At 45.3% G+C, this 17,408-nt stretch overlaps 1 long non-coding RNA gene across 1 annotated transcript; it reads right to left on the reverse strand.

The window, feature by feature from the left end:
• Positions 1 to 3,569: 3,569 nt before the first annotated feature.
• Positions 3,570 to 3,980, reverse strand: LOC137545580 (uncharacterized). Its single transcript, XR_011026059.1, has 2 exons — positions 3,875 to 3,980; positions 3,570 to 3,768 (listed from the first exon to the last, which is right to left on the reverse strand). It is a non-coding gene; the product is annotated as an uncharacterized lncRNA (long non-coding RNA).
• Between the last annotated feature and the right edge of the window lie 13,428 nt (positions 3,981 to 17,408).

Consider the following 17,408-nt stretch of genomic DNA (forward strand, 5'->3'; position numbering starts at 1 on the left):
ACAAATCGCCATCAACTGCAAGATCCTATCCTATCAATATGGGCAACATTTCTAAAGAATGATTTCAGCACCTTTTTGAATCAATGCCATGTAGAATTAAGGCAGTTCTGATGGCGTAAGGGGGGGTCAAACACAGTATTAGTATGGTGTTCCTAATAATCTTTTAGGTGAGTGTACATAATAATAATAATAGGGTAGGAAGAAAAGGCTATAGCTATAGCGGAATTGTGAACTCCTCTGAGGACAGTCAGTGACATTACTATGTACTCTTTAAAGTGAATGTTTACCAGATTAAAAAAGAAAAAAGTCAGATACTCACCTAAGGAGAGGGAAGGCTCGGTCCTAATGAGCCTTCCCTCTCCTCTCCCGGTGCCGGTCCCGCGCAGGATCCCCCGTGGCAGTATTCGACCAGTTCGGTCAAATACTGCCACTTCCGCATGCCTTCGGGAGCTTTTGGAAGCCTTCGGGAGCACTCGGGCTCCCGATGACGCGGCCGCTCCATACTACGCATGCGCGAGCGCCCTCTATGACGCACTCGCGCGTACGTAGTATGGAGCGGCCCGTCTTCGGAAGCCCGAGTGCTCCCGAAGACCTCCGAAGTCCCTGCGGCGGCGGACGCGAACGGGGGAGCCAGCGCAGCACCGAGGGCACCGGGAGAGGAGAGGGAAGGCTCATTAGGACCGAGCCTTCCCTCTCCTTAGGTGAGTATCTGACTTTTTCTTTTTTAATCCGGTACCCATTGGCTTTAAAGTGCTGCATAAGATGTCAGCACTACATAAATAAATAATAATAGTAATAATAAGGTAGGGACATATGACTATGGCTATGGTAGGATTCGATTGTGAGCGCCTGCGCAGTAGAGGGGACCCAACGGAGATTGGCTATTTTCACCTATCTCCGTGGGAAGAGCCGCAACAGCGCCCCCACTGGAGCCAGAAAAGGTAAATATTGCACAGCCTGACAAATTGTCGGCTGTGCGTTCCGGGGGCTGCAGCGAGACCGCTGTGGGACACAGGAGGACGGGGGAAGACTCGATAGGGTCCAGAGGTGAGTACCCCCCAGGGGAACTTTTTTTCGTTACAGAATCTCTTTAATCACTTCAGGACCACAGTGCTACCCCCCCCCCCCCTCCCTATAGACCAGGCTGTATTTTTAGTAATTGGCCACTGCAGCTTTAAGGCCAAGCTGCAGGGCCGCACACCACAGCACACGAGTGATTCCCCCCCCCCTTTTTCCCCCCACCAACAGAGCTCTCTGTTGGTGGGGTCTGATCACTCCACAGTTGTTGTTTTTTTTTTTAAATAAATATTTTTTTTATTTATTTTTGAATAAAAATGCCTTTTTTTAAATTTCTATCCCCCTGCTCCATTCCCCCGCCAGCCAATCAGGGTGATCACTAGGGATGGTCGGAAATGCTAATTTCCGATTCAGCAGTAATTCCGCATTCCGCCATTGCCAAATACCGATTCCGCTTTCCGCTACCAATTTCCGCATTCCAATGCAGAATTTCCGCCCGACTTTAACATCGATTTTCTCAAAAACTATAAGGTCTTTTTGAAAACTTTGTTTGCATCTTGTTCAGAAGATTCTGTTTAACAAACCCTGAAAATTTGGTGTTTCTAGGACGTACGGGGGCTTTGGTATTAACCGTTAAAGTCGGCGGATTTTTCCTGTAATGTAAATGCAGAAAATAGGCAGAAGTAGATTTTCTGCATTTTACATTACAGTAAAAATCCGCCGACTTTAGCGGTTAATAGCAAAGCCCCCATAAGTCCTAGAAAAAGTTTTCAAAAAGACCTTATAGTTTTTGAGAAAATCAATGTTAAAGTCGGGCGGAATTTCCGCGATTTCCGGCGGAAATTTCCGCGATTTCCGGCGGAAATCCGCCTAACGCAATTGCATTACCGATTTCCGCATTCCGATGCGGAAATGCAATTTCCGATCGGAATTTCGGAAATTGCATTTCCGCGGAATCCGAATGAGCATCCCTACCGATCACTATCCAGCCTATGGAGGGGACAGCCGTGTCACACGGCTGTCCCCAGTACAGCGCTGCTGCAGATCGCAGCGCTGTACATGTAAATAGATGGCGATTACGCCGTCTAACAGTCTTCCCCGCTCGGAGACTGAAGGTGGGGCGGAGCTCCGCCCCCCCAAGCAGGAGATGTGCGCGCATCCTGCGCGCAATCTCCTGCAAACTGCAGCCCCAGGACTTGATGCCAATCGGCGTTAGGCGGTCCTGGGGCTGCCGCCGCGGCCACGCCCATGGGCGTGGAACGCTCTTAAGGTAATTAAACAGAAGATGAAACATGATCAGCTTTAAGTGATTAACTCTGGTTACCCACAATGCATCACTACTGAATAAAATGCTCAGTAGTGATGCATTGTGGGTAACCACAGTTACCAGTAATCACGTTTTAAGGCTGATTCACACTACAAGAGCTTTTTAAGTGCTAGAGACTTTGAAAAGCTCTTGCTAATGCAATGCTATGGAGATTTTTGCAAAATCACATCGCTCCAGTGCAGTCTATTCACACCCATAGCATTACATTAGCAGGAGCTTTTACAATCACAAAGCGCTCAGAAAAGCTCTTCTAGTATGAACGAGCCCTTAGGCCCTGTTCATATTATAAATCGCAAGCGCCATTGCAAGCATTGAGCGATTTATTGAGTTTTGTAAGCGCTTTTCCCCGCGCTCTGTGCTTGGAAAAAAGCTTTTCTAAGCACTTTTGCAGAGCGATTCATTTTTTCACTTCCTGACATCAGTCAGGAAGTGAACTCTTTCACACGGAAATGAATAAATACAATGGGCCTGATTCACAAAGCGGTGCAAACTTTTTCGCTGACTTTTGCGCGCGCAAAGTGCCGCGATTAGCGCGATCGCGGACTTTTGCGCGCGTAATTTATTCATAAAAGCACTTGGGAAATCGCTATACAAAGCAATTTTTCAAGCGCTTTGCGATTTCCCTATACATTTCATTGAGCCAAAGCACTCAGAAAATGTACAGGCAGCGCTTTTGGAAGCGGAGTGCAATTGAACCGCTCATATGTGAACACTGTCACAGGGAATCATTGCACAAGTGCTTTTAGGGCCCTTTTCCACCAGCGCGTTTGCGCTGGCTGAATCGCAAAAACGCAAACCGCTAGCGATTTTACAATCGATACGGTTTGCTTTTTAACATAGGAATCGCAGTAGGTCATTTCCACTACCACGATTCGTTTTTGCCGGGAACGCGAACGCGCGGCGGAGCGATATTTGCCGCGATTTTGCTATGCAGTGCATAGCATAGCAAAATCGCGCCCGCGAACGCCGGGGAATCGCCGGTAATTGCGATTCAGCAATCGCTAGCGTTCAGCGTGAACGCTAGCGATTGCTAGTGGAAAAGGACCCTTAGGGAGTTTTCTAAAATCACCAGCGCTTAAAAAAAATATATGCAATTGCAAATGTTCATAGTGTGAACACGCCCTTAAAGCTGAATTATCGCAAATACCTTCTGTTTTAAGAAGGCAAGCTGCACCAAATCTTTTACAGTAAACACAGACATGAATTAGAAAAAAACTAACAGAGGTTCTAACTCCCCCTTGTTTTAATCAAACACAGAAAAAGAAGTTTGGGTCTGAGCACCTGTCTTGTCAGACCTGATGGATGAAGGAGAGGCACAGGGCAGGGGATAGAGAGAGGGGCTTCATTCGGGGTCCCTCAGTCACTTCAGATGCATTCTGACTGCTGCGGGTCTGTCTCTGCTTGTCTCCTGAGCTATTGTGTTACTAAGGAAAGAGATGATAGATTTAAAGACTGCAGCCTGAGTTCAGACATGTTTTAATACAGACAGAATGCAGTCTCCACTTTTATTGTGGACTATTTTTTCCCCACCCGGCAATGCAGTGTAAATGTTTTTCTCCATGCTCTGTGCAGACGATTAAAATCCTCTCAGGTTCTGGACGCGATGAGCCATTTGCAGGCGAATACTTTCCACAGAATCACAGGGAAGTAAGCGGGGTGGTCTGCTGAACTGACAGTTAGTTGTCTGTTGTTGCTGCTCACTAATGCAACTGGCAGAGCCCGCACCAAACCTATTGGGAAACTCAGTGGCTGAGAGTCTGTTGTGCATTACACACCCATAATAACATTTGCTACACTGCATCTCACTCAGTATTGCTGACGAATGAGCTATAAAAATAGACAGTTGATACTTTTTTTTTAAAGGAAAACTGAAGCCAGGAGATGGAGGCTGCCATATTTATTTCCTTTTAAGCAATACCAGTTGCCTGGCTGTCCTGCAGATCATCTGCCTCTAATACATTTAGCAATAGACCCTGGACAAGCATGCAGCAGGTCAGGTGTTTCAGACACTACTGCAGCCAAATAGATCAGCAGGGCTGCCAGGCAACTGGTATTGTTTAAAAGGAAATAAATATAGCAGCCTCCATATACTTCTCACTTCAGTTGTCCTTTAACATTTGATTGAACATTTTAGGCCCGGTTCACATTGGCCTAAAAAACGGAAGGTTTAGCGGACCGTAACGAAACGGACGGAAACGGATGCGAATGATCCAATGTTAACCAAAGCATTGGCCCGTTTAAACGGATCCGTTCAGCACGATCCACCGAACGGTCCGCAAGTTTGAGTCTGCTGCGATTTGTTTTTGCGGAATGACGGATTCGTCGCATTGTCCTGCACTAACGGAACGGAGGGTCCCAGATGGAAAACTGAGCCTTTTAAAAACTGATCTGTGCCAGAGTTCAGTTTTTACACGGATCAGTTTTCCATCCTTGGCATTGTGTACTGGGACTAAAGTAAGCATTTTACCCTCCCACGCAAAAAGAACTAATATCAGGTTGGTGAAATATGAGATTTTTTTTGTAGGGCTTGGCCTCATTTCCCATATCAAAACTTCCAGCTATTGCTTAATGAGACTCTGAAGCCTCTTACAATTGACACTGATCGCCTGGCTAACTACCTGCTCTATTGCTGAAGCTGTGCCTGACCAACTGCCTGCTCTATTGCTGAAGCTCTGCTTGGCTAACTACCTGCTCTATGGCTGAACCACTGCCTGGCCAACTGCCAGCTCTATTGCTGAAGCTCTACCTGGCCAACTGCCTGCTCTATTGCTGAAGCTCTGCCTGGCCAACTACCTGTTCTATTGCTGAAGCTCTGCCTGGCTAACTACCTGCTCTATTGCTGAAGCTCTGCCTGGTCATCTACCTGTTCTATTGCTAAAGCACTCCATGGCCAACTACCTGCTCTATTGCTGAAGCTCCACCTGGCCAACTACCTGCTCTATTGCTGAAGCTGTGCCTGGCCAACTACCTGCTCTATTGCTGAAGCACTCCATGGCCAACTACCTGTTCTATTGCTGAAGCTGTGCCTGGCCAACTACCTGCTCTATTGCAGAAGCTCCGCCTGGCCAACTACCTGTTCTATTGCTAAAGCTCTGCATGGCCAACTACCTGTTCTATTGCTGAAGCTGTGCCTGGCCAACTACCTGCTCTATTGCTGAAGCTGTGCCTGGCCAACTACCTGCTCTATTGCTGAAGCTGTGCCTGGCCAACTACCTGCTCTATTGCTGAAGCTGTGCCTGGCCAACTACCTGCTCTATTGCTGAAGCTGTGCCTGGCCAACTACCTGCTCTATTGCTGAAGCTGTGCCTGGCCAACTACCTGTTCTATTGCTAAAGCTCTGCATGGCCAACTACCTGCTCTATTGCTGAAGCTGTGCCTGGCTAACTACCTGCTCTATTGCTGAAGCTCTGCCTGGTCATCTACCTGTTCTATTGCTAAAGCACTCCATGGCCAACTACCTGCTCTATTGCTGAAGCTCCACCTGGCCAACTACCTGTTCTATTGCTAAAGCTCTGCATGGCCAACTACCTGCTCTATTGCTGAAGCTGTGCCTGGCCAACTACCTGCTCTATTGCTGAAGCTGTGCCTGGCCAACTACCTGCTCTATTGCTGAAGCTGTTCCTGGCCAACTACCTGCTCTATTGCTGAAGCTGTGCCTGGCCAACTACCTGCTCTATTGCTGAAGCTGTGCCTGGCCAACTACCTGCTCTATTGCTGAAGCTGTGCCTGGCCAACTACCTGTTCTATTGCTAAAGCTCTGCATGGCCAACTACCTGCTCTATTGCTGAAGCTGTGCCTGGCTAACTACCTGCTCTATTGCTGAAGCTCTGCCTGGTCATCTACCTGTTCTATTGCTAAAGCACTCCATGGCCAACTACCTGCTCTATTGCTGAAGCTCCACCTGGCCAACTACCTGTTCTATTGCTAAAGCTCTGCATGGCCAACTACCTGCTCTATTGCTGAAGCTGTGCCTGGCCAACTACCTGCTCTATTGCTGAAGCTGTGCCTGGCCAACTACCTGCTCTATTGCTGAAGCTGTGCCTGGCCAACTACCTGCTCTATTGCTGAAGCTGTGCCTGGCCCACTACCTGCTCTATTGCTGAAGCTGTGCCTGGCCAACTACCTGCTCTATTGCTGAAGCTGTGCCTGGCCAACTACCTGTTCTATTGCTAAAGCTCTGCATGGCCAACTACCTGCTCTATTGCTGAAGCTGTGCCTGGCTAACTACCTGCTCTATTGCTGAAGCTCTGCCTGGTCATCTACCTGTTCTATTGCTAAAGCACTCCATGGCCAACTACCTGCTCTATTGCTGAAGCTCCACCTGGCCAACTACCTGTTCTATTGCTAAAGCTCTGCATGGCCAACTACCTGCTCTATTGCTGAAGCTGTGCCTGGCCAACTACCTGCTCTATTGCTGAAGTTCTGCCTGGCCAACTACCTGCTCTATTGCTGAAGTTCTGCCTGGCCAACTACCTGCTCTATTGCTGAAGCTGTGCCTGGCCAACTACCTGCTCTATTGCTGAAGTTCTGCCTGGCTAACTACCTGCTGTATGGCTGAACCACTGCCTGGCCAACTACCTGCTCTATTGCTGAAGTTCTGCCTGGCCAACTACCTGCTCTATTGCTGAAGTTCTGCCTGGCCAACTACCTGTTCTATTGCTAAAGCTCTTCCTGGCCAACTATGGGCTTTATTGCTAAGCATTTGCACAGCCAACTACCTGCTCTATTGCTGAACCTCTTGGGCCTGGAGCTTTGAAATGGGGAAGGGGGTGGGGGTAACACAGAAGGAGAGCCAGGGAAGCAAATTGGCCAGGCAGTTTATGGTGTCACTGAAGAAGCCCCAGGTTTGGTCACCTCATAAATGTAAAGTTCACGTAGGCTTCAAAATATAGATTATTTCACATTGTTGAAGTATGCTGTAAAGTGAACCTGTACCGTTACAAAGTGTGACCACCTTTGTCAATACTGCAGACTGCTAACCTTTTGTTTTTACCACAGAGGCTTTGGCCCGGGAATGCTGGCTTTGAAATGACAGCTATGCCCTATCTGTATAAATAGCCGGCCAGCATTCCCCTATAGCGTTGCTGAAAAAGATGAATTTATATCTGTGAGCTCCGCTCAGCTCTGCCTCACAGCCATAGATATATTTTTGTTTGCTGGGATTAGCACAAGGCCTTTAATCACAGCGAAGACTGTTTAGATACAGCCCGGAACAAATCGAGCATCAGGTGACAGCTCAGTCTCTTGTTTGATCTCATACCAGGAAACCACAATTATCCTGCAAAGATGTTTTGTCGGGGTAGAAAGCCAGATCAATAACAACGCAAACGATATTGTTCTTGCAGCAATTAAAATGCTCTTGCGGCAAAGAGCTAGAGAAACAAAGACATCAAGCTTGTAAGACAATAAACAAGTTATTTTCCACATTTCCATAAACACATTTGAAAAGTTAGGAGCTTTGCACAAATTAGCATGGCAAGCAGTTTTACGGAGATTAGATTTTCATCGTCTAAAACTGGAACAGGCTTGGGGGGGGGGGGGGGGGGGGGGGAGGGGTCGGGGGAGATGTTCCCGGGGGACTTTCAACTGGAACGCAGAGGATTTAATTAACGTGTGTTGAGCTAGAGCAATAGAGATTATATTGCTGCATAACAGAATACCTCCTGATAGATTAGATTGATTTGTCTTGACTTAGATGTAACGCTGCCATTCCACAATGACCAATGCCAGGGTGGCTTTAAAGTGGAGCTCCAGTGAAAATAATGTAGTAAAAAAAGTGCTTCATTTTTACCATAATTATGTATAAATGTCAGTGTTTGCTCATTGTACAATCTTTCCTCTCCCCGATTTACATTCTGACATTTATTACATGGTGACATTTTTACTGTGGGCAGGTTATGTAGCTGCTCCTAGCTGTTTTGGCTGTTAGAGACAGCTGTAAACAGCTATTTCCTGTCTGTGAACATTGTTACATTGTGGCAGTTTGCCCAGAGTACCGCGGTCCCAGAGCTTCTTGTGGGAGGGGTTTCAGCACAAAATCAGTCATACAGCTCCCCCTGATGGTCTGTTTGTGAAAAGCATTATATTTCTCATGTAAAAGGGGGTATAAAGTTCAATTCTAGGTTGGAGTTTCTCTTTAAGTATCAACAGGATTATTACCTTAACTGCAGTACAGTAAAACAGCCACAAGATGTCACTGTGTGTAAAATGTGATGTTGAGCTTTATGGGATTGTTATTTCCTGCATTCTCTGTGCTCCTCTCTGTTCTAAGTAAGCTGCATTTCCTGATGATGGTGTATGATATATCTCTGCATGTTTTTCTTCAGTAAAGAGTTCTAACTTGTTATACTGGGCGCCTATCTGCATGTACAGACCACTCTGCTCCATCACTCTGTAGCCGCAGTTTGTATAGCCGATGGCCCCGGAGCCTGCTATTTCCCCTTATAGCCACAATTTGCAAGTCTGCAGAAAAGCATTCAGACAAGACACCTGGGGCCATATCCTATTCAATGTGATAAGTAGCTTGCAGATGCGAGCTACTTATCACCTTGCCATCGCACGAGGATTACCAGCAAATCCTATTGCCCATATCCTTCGCGCGATGGCCGATCGTTAGGGAGCATTACTCAGGCGAAAGCCTGAGCGATGCTCCCTATTACCGGGAGATGGGGAGTGAGGTTTACGCTGTGGTGCTGTCCTTCAGCACCACGGCCTCACTCCCCACACATGCGCACTCACCCGCCGAACATCACCGTCATCTTCCGCCACAGCATCTGGGGGTCTCCTTTAATAAGGAGACCCCCAGAGCTCCCCGTCGGGTCGCCGCACACTTTAGAAGCCCCCCACGTAGCTCTGCCGAGCACCCCTGTTAACATACATACCTCAGCTGATCACCCGACGCCTCTTGCCGCAAATTCCGTCGCATAATTACAGTGTATCTAACACTGTAATTACTGTCCGCATAGGAGCCCGGGCAAAGCATCTTTGAATCTGCAGCCGGGGCTCCCCATTGGTCCACTGTCGGAGCCATTTTATTGGTTCAGACAGCGGACCAATGTGGAGCCCCAGCTGCAGATTCAAAGATGCTGCAGCGGCGACGTGCATTAGCTGGTTTAGACCTGCTTTTTGCAGGTCTAAGCTAATGCTCATGTCTGCCGGGAAGCATCGCTTCCTGGAGGCATGCAAACCGTATCTGGATACCGTGTTAAGAACTCGCTGGGCGATTATATCGCCCAAGCGAGTTCTTTTACACCTGTAGGCGGGGGGGGGGGGGTCTGAAGTTGAATAAGATTAGGCGATGTCCCCATCGCCTAAGTTCAGGGCCGGATTTCTGGCAAGGCCACATAGGCCATGGCCTAGGGCACCAGAAATTTAGGGGCGGCTCAGTGAGGGGCAGTAAAGCTATTCTATGCAGCCATCCATATCTACAAGAACAGATTTAACCTTCAAACTCCCTGTCCTGTACTTGTGTCGTCCCTGCAAGACCTGTAAGCTCTATCCTGCAGGTACACTTCAGCCTAGCTCTCATGGTGACACAATGGTTCCATCATTAATGAGATAACAAACATAACATAAAAGTTCTTAAGGAAAACATGACTTATAATCTATACGCATATTACTAAAATAGTCATCTGTGACAACTGACATCCAATGAGGGAAAGTAAGTAGAATTATCATTGGGGCACACAGAGATAACAACCAAACAGACGGTATAGTTGGCCTTGGGTGGTGAAAAGTACAAATCCGGCCCTGCCTAAGTTAAGAACTCGCCAGTGCTTAGCGCTGGCGAGTTCGGCAATAGAATGTGGCCCCTGGGCCTATATGCAATTCACTTTTTCTCCTGAGATATCTACTAAGAGATAATTTTCATCTTCTCTTTTTAATAACTTTTAAAGAGAACCCGAGGTGGGATTTAATTATGTTAGTGGGGCACAGAGGCTGGTTGTGCACACTAAGACCAGCCTCCGTTGCCCCATGGTGTGCCTCCAAGACCCCCCTGTGCGCCGCTATACCCCCCGCAGTGCTGGCGACACGCAGCGTGTCGCCAGCACAATGTTTACCTATACCTGTCTGTTAGCACCGCTCCCCCGGCTCCTCTGTATCGGCGCTACCCGCTCCCGCTGATTGGAGGGAAGTGACGCGGGCGGGTAGCGCTGATACAGAGGAGCCGGGGGAGCGGCGCTAACAGACACGGCACAGGTGAGCATTGTGCTGGCGACACGCTGCGTGTCGCTAGCACTGCGGGGGGTATAGCGGCGCGCAGGGGGCTCCTGGGCCCCATATGCAATATATTTTTCTCCTTAAAATTCTCCAAGTTGATATGTTCACACCTTGTTAATAAAATGCCTTTTAAACCCCCAGCAAGTAAGAAAGTACTCAAAATAATTTGGATAGAACCTTTTCTACTACTTTTGGTACTTTTTCAATTGCATACTGCTGAAAATTGGTTTTAAAGAGAAAATTAAAAATTATCATCTAGGAGAAAATGGTGGAGAAAAAGTGAGTTGCATGTGGGTCCGGGGCCATATGCAATTCGCTTTTTCTCCTGACTTTTCTCCTAGGAGATAATTTTTCATCATCTTTTCAAAATAACTTTTTAGCACCATACCATTGAGAAAATACCAAAAAGTAATTGAATAAGTACTATCAAAACTATTTAGATTTTTTTCTTTCTTCCTGGTGGTTTAAAAGGCATTTTACTGACAAGGTATAAATGTATCACCTAGGAGAAAACTCAGGAGAAAAAGTTAACTGCATATGGGCCTGCGTGTGAACCGGCCCTGAAGCTACATATACCAACTGTTCAGCAAAAACTTGCTGCATACCAGCTTCCTATCTCTCTGAATTGCACGCAGTTTACTGGCTAATTCAATTGTCAATTTAGCCGGTGTAATGACGGCTATTTGCAGTTTGCCTGGAACATTAAACTAATTGTCATGAGTATTAGAAAGCTGTTTATAGCTGTTTAGGTGATTTCTATTATTTTTCCTGAACTTTCTTTAGTGTCCCACATCACTTATTGCCTACTGCTTCTCTAACTTCATATTTGTTTCCATAGTCTTTCTTTCTTTCTTCTTTCTTTCTTTCTTTCTTTCTTTCTTTCTTTCTTTCTTTCTTTCTTTCTTTCTTTCTTTCTTTCTTTCTTTCTTTCTTTCTTTCTTTCTTTCTTTCTTTCTTTCTTTCTATATTGGTTTTCCAGGTATTTGCCAGCAGTTGAGGCAGCTAAACCAGGATTTAAAGAGAAACCGTGACCAAGAATTGAACTTCATCCCAATCAGTAGCTGATAGCCCCTTTCCCATGAGAAATCTTTACCTTTTCTCAAACGCATCATCAGGGGGCGCCGTATGGCTGATATTGTGGTGAAACCCCACCCACAGTGTGATGTCACAACCATGGTCCTGACAGTTTCCTGTCTGTGAACCTCATTGCATTGTGGGAAATAACCGCTGTTTACAGCTGGGGCCAACTGCAAAAAAAGCATGCAGCATCTCCTTCCACTGACATCACCTGCCAGGAGTAAAAATGCCACCATGTTGTAAATGTCAGAATGTAAATCAGGGAGAGGAAAGATTTTACAATGAGCAAGCACTGACTAAATCATTTATACATCATTATTGTAAAAAATAAGCACTTTTTTATTACATTATTTTCACTGTGGCGATGCAGACAGGCACAGTTTCTGTGCCCTGGATGCTGAGAGTAACAGAGAACCATTGCTTATCATTGTCTTTTTCAGTATTCCAACCACAACTTTCATCTGACTAAAGACTAGGAACAGGGCTTCCATCTAGTAAAGGCCCCGTGCTGAAGTGAATAGCTGATTAGGATTTATGGCCACTTCCTGCAAACTCCTATATCCACCTATTACAGACTGATGCCTCTCTTATACGAAGCTAAAAAGTGATAAGGAGTCACTTATTGCCTACTGCTTCTCTAACTTCATATTTGTTTCCATGGTCTTTCTTTCTTTCTTTCTTTCTTTCTTTCTTTCTTTCTTTCTTTCTTTCTTTCTTTCTTTCTTTCTTTCTTTCTTTCTTTCTGTAAATATTTCAAATAATAAAAAACAAACCCTTAATCCAGTTTTATCTTTTTGTTCCATATGCAGGCTGGTATCAGACAGAATGGCTGAGCTGACTTGTGTGGGTCTCCCCAGCCTAAACAATACCAGCCAACAATGTCTATGACATAGGAAGGCTTTTCAAGAGGGGGACAGAAATCTTTTCTCACTTGGGCTTGGAATAATTATTGAGGTATATTAGTACTTCTAACCCACTCCTGCAAGAAGTTAGGGCCAGTCCCCACACACATACAGTGGGCCTGATTCACAAAGCGGTGCTAACAGTTAGCACGCTGGTGAAAAGCCCTTTATCATGCCTAAACTCAGTTTAGGCATAGGTGTGATAAGTTTAGGTATGATAAGTTTAGGTGTGATAAGTTTAGGCGTGATAAGTTTAAAGGGAACCTTAACTGAGAGTGATATGGATGTTTCCTGTTAAACAATACCAGTTGCCTGGCAGTCCAGCTGATCTCTGTGGCTGCAATAGTGGCTGAATCACACCCTGAAACAAGCATGCAGCTAATCCAGTCTGACTTCAGTCAGAGCACCTGATCTGCATGCTTGTTCAGGGGCTGTGGCTAAAAGTATTAGAGACACAGGATCAGCAGGCGATTCAGGCAACTGGTATTATTTTAAAAGGAAAAATCCATGTCCTTCTCAGTTTAGGTTCCCTTTAAGCACCAACTGGGTTAGCACCGCAGAGCACAGCTGATCAAAAGTTTTGCGCTAGCAAAGTCTGGTGCACTTTGCATAGAGTTTAATGGCGCTGCTTTGCGTGCGGGACTTTGCACGCGATCTTAACTTATCTAAACTTATCACGCCTAAACTTATCACACCTAAACTTATCACACCTAAACTTATCACGTCTAAACTTATCACACCTAAACTTATCATGCCTAAACTTATAACACCTAAACTTATCACACCTAAACTTATCATGCCTAAACTTATAACACCTAAACTTATCATGCCTAAACTTATCACACCTAAACTTATCATGCCTAAACTTATCATGCCTAAACTGAGTTTAGGCATGATAAAATGGTTATCACGCCTAAAGTCTATAACTGGGTTATCACCGCTTTGTGAATCAAGCCCAGTATGTGTTTTGCTGACATATATGTCACTGAGCACAGGCCACTCTGTTGCTGCCTGGTTGTGTTGTTAGTGTTAAAAGGCGTAGTGCCTTCCTCTATAGAGGAACATAGTGCCACGCCCCATGAATGCTGGTCTCCAGTGGAAATAAGCATCCCCACAAGTTTGCCTCGAGCAACAAAAAGTCTAGATACAGCCCTGTACATTAAAAAAAATCAACTAAATGCTTAGAAATAGCCATCATACATACCACTATAACACACAAAACACTGGATTCGATCATAAAAATAATATATTATACACCATAGAAAAACACTAAGTGGGTATTTGGTGTGCCAGTCTGGGATTGACTAGCTCGCACTCTGAACGTGTGTGTGTGTGTATATGTCCAGTTTAAACAGACAGAGCTTGGTGGTCCTTTCCTTCCATCTGTGCTCTGAAAACACACTTTAGATGTATACTATTGTGGTGTATACAAACTAGCATTTAGGCACCCACAGTGACAGCTAAAATACACAGCTCTCATTGGGTTTGGCAGCCTTCTCGTTCTGCATCGTATATTGTATGCTTGTCAGTTTTCTGGAATGGGAACAACTTGCCTCTTTTATAAGGGATACTGGCAAAGCTCAGGTTTATTCCATAGAAGTGACTGTGCTGCTCGTAGCAATCTCATTTCAGCTGGCACTGTTCTGGTGACTATTGCCATTTGTACATGTGGGGCTTATTCAGTAAAGGTGGCCATACACTAATGCTGGGAACACACAATGCAAATTCCCATCTGATCGATGGGTGATCGGACAGGAAGTTGTACCGTGTGTACATATCCAAACTGCTCCCGATCGATAAAGGAATCGATTTTCCAATTATAACTCAGCAAAATTGATTCCTTTCACAATCGAAAATGGATCAGACATGTCAGAAATAATTGTCCGATTCCCGTTCACTGGACGGGAAACTGCGCCGCGTTTTCTCAGCATTATAGATGACCACCAGATCTACAATCAGATAGATCCCTCTCTAACCAAATCTACTGGCTGCCCAGACACTGCACATAGATTTTGAATTGATTTCAGCATGAAATCGATTGAACATCTGTAGAGCTGCCGCCGCCTGTCTCTTCACCCCCAAGCCTGCCTCCATCTGTGCTCCCCCTGCTAGCAGCAGTAATCTCACCTGTCCACTGCCGCATGTCCTCCCACATAGTTACATAGTTATTTTGGTTGAAAAAAGACATACGTCCATCGAGTTCAACCAGTATAAAGTACAACACCAGCCTGCTCCCTCACATATCCCTGTTGATCCAGAGGAAGGCGAAAAAACCCTTACAAGGCATGGTCCAATTAGCCCCTAAAGGGAAAAATTCCTTCCCGACTCCAGATGGCAATCAGATAAAATCCCTGGATCAACATCAACATCACGTCAGTGCTTTTGCTTCTTCAGGCGGGACTCCTCCTCTGTGTGCCCCTCTTCTCTTCCTGTCATGTGACAAGCTGAAGTAAAAGCACTAGAGGGCCGGTGTAATGTCTGATTGCGCTGCCCGGAATCTCCCTTCTACACTGAGTAGCACGCATGCTCAGTGTGAAGTTAATTATGCTGCTGATGGTAAAATACAAAATATCTCCGCTTCCACACATCCAACACTCCCCAAATTGCAGCCCCTGAGCCCCGCTGGTTCAGGAGATAGATTACAGAAACCTATATCGGGAACCAGTGGGGCTTGGGGGCTGCAATTGGCATAGAGGTCCCCTCCCTACCCTGAAAATTTGGGGAGTGTAGGATGTGAGGAAGCAGAGATATTTAGTATTTTACCACCAGCAGCCTAATTAAATAGGAACTGTGGCCGCACAGTCTCCTACTGCGTATGCGGGGCAGCGCTAATTAACAGGCAGCGTAATCAGACACAACACCAGCAGCATACACACGAAGAAGTTAAAGCACCAAACCCGGCAGAACACGTGGTAGTGGACAGGAGAGAGTACTGCTGCTATTTTGTGTTGGTCATCACCAAATCGAACACCAATTGCGACACGCTACCAACATGCTGGCAATCTAGTAAAATCAACCAAATTGATCGATTTGAGATGGAAATCGATCAGTCAGGCAACGTTTGCATTACCAATTTTACAGCAGATTCGATCACAGTGATCAAATCTGCTGTATGAATTATATAAAATTAGGTTTTCAATAAGGTCTAATCAGATCTTCTAATGAGACATGACTTATTAGTAGGTCATCTAAAGATGTGCAGTAATCAGCAGGGCCGGGCCGAGGCATAGGCTGGAGAGGCTCCAGCCTCAGGGCGCAGTGTAAGAGGGGGCGCAGAATTCATTCAGCTGTCATTCCTAATTGTGTTTGAAGCAGAAAGAAATAAGAAAAGGGGATACATGGCAGTGACTGCAAGCCAGATAACTAGATATTAAAGTGTTGGGAAGGATGTGGGCCCTGTGGCGCCTCTTAGTCTAATAGCAATCAGTGTGTGATGGCTGGGGTGGCAGGGATGGAGGGGCGCACTTTGGGGTCTCAGCCTTGGGTGCTGGAGGACCTTGTCCTAGCTCTGGTAATCAGACCTTTCATTCCAATTAGATCTTCTGATAAGATATACTGAGATAATGCTGAGGTGCAATGACATCTTCCAGTGAAATGTAACCAAGACTTCCAATAAGGGAGGAGTAATCCTTCTGTGAAATATAATCACACTCTTCAACAATAGTTCTCCCATCAATGTATTATTAGGTCTTCCAACAAGTTCTAATCACATGATCAGGTGGGGAAAAATGACATCTTCCAATGAGTTCTCATCAGATCATCTAGTGAGGTATAATTATGTAATCCCACAAGGTATAATTAGGTCTTCCAAAGAGTTCTCACCAGATAATCCAGTGAGGCAAAATCAGATCATTCAATGAGCTATATTTAGGATGGAAGGTATAATTAGGACTTACAGTGAGGCACAATCAGATCCTCACGAGGTATAATTAGGTCTTCCAGCAATGTATAATTAGGTTTTTCAGTGAGACACAATCAGATTATCACATGAGGTATAGTTAGGTCTTCTGAGGTGTTCACATCAGACCATCCAATGAGGCACAATCAGATCATCATTCAGTGAGGTATAATTAGGTCTTCCAGTGAAGCACAATCAGATCATTCAGTGAGGCATAATCAGATCATCCAGTGAAGCACAATCAGATCATTCAGTGAGGCATAATCAGATCATTCAGTGAGGCATAATCAGATCATTCAGTGAGGTATAATTAGGTCTTCCAGTGAAGCACAATCAGATCATTCAGTGAGGCATAATCAGATCATTCAGTGAGGTATAATTAGGTCTTCCAGTGAAGCACAATCAGATCATTCAGTGAAGCACAATCAGATCATTCAGTGAAGTATAATCAGATCATTCATTGAGGTATAATTAGGTCTTTCAGCAACGTATAATTAGGTCTTTCAGTGAGGGGAAATTAGGTCTTCCAGTGAGGCACAATCAGATTATCACATGAGGTATAATTAGGTCTTCTGAGGTGTTTACATCAGACCATCCAGTGAGGTACAATCAGATCATTCAGTGAGGTATAATTAGGTCTTCCAGTGAAGCACAATCAGAACATTCAGTGAGGTATAATTAGGTCTTCCAGTGAGGTACAGTCAGATCATTCAGTGAGGTATAATTAGGTCTTCCAGTGAAGCACAATCAGAACATTCAGTGAGGTATAATTAGGTCTTCCAGTGAAGCACAATCAGAACATTCAGTGAGGTATAATTAGGTCTTAGTGAGGCACAATCAGAACATTCAGTGAGGTATAATTAGGTCTTTAATTGAAGCACAATCAGATCATTCAGTGAGGTATAATTAGGTCTTTCAGTGAAGCACAATCAGAACATTCAGTGAGGTATAATTAGGTCTTTCAGTG

This window comes from Hyperolius riggenbachi, chromosome 1 (genome assembly GCF_040937935.1).
Source record: "Hyperolius riggenbachi isolate aHypRig1 chromosome 1, aHypRig1.pri, whole genome shotgun sequence".
In the NCBI taxonomy this organism is placed as follows: Eukaryota; Metazoa; Chordata; class Amphibia; order Anura; family Hyperoliidae; genus Hyperolius; species Hyperolius riggenbachi.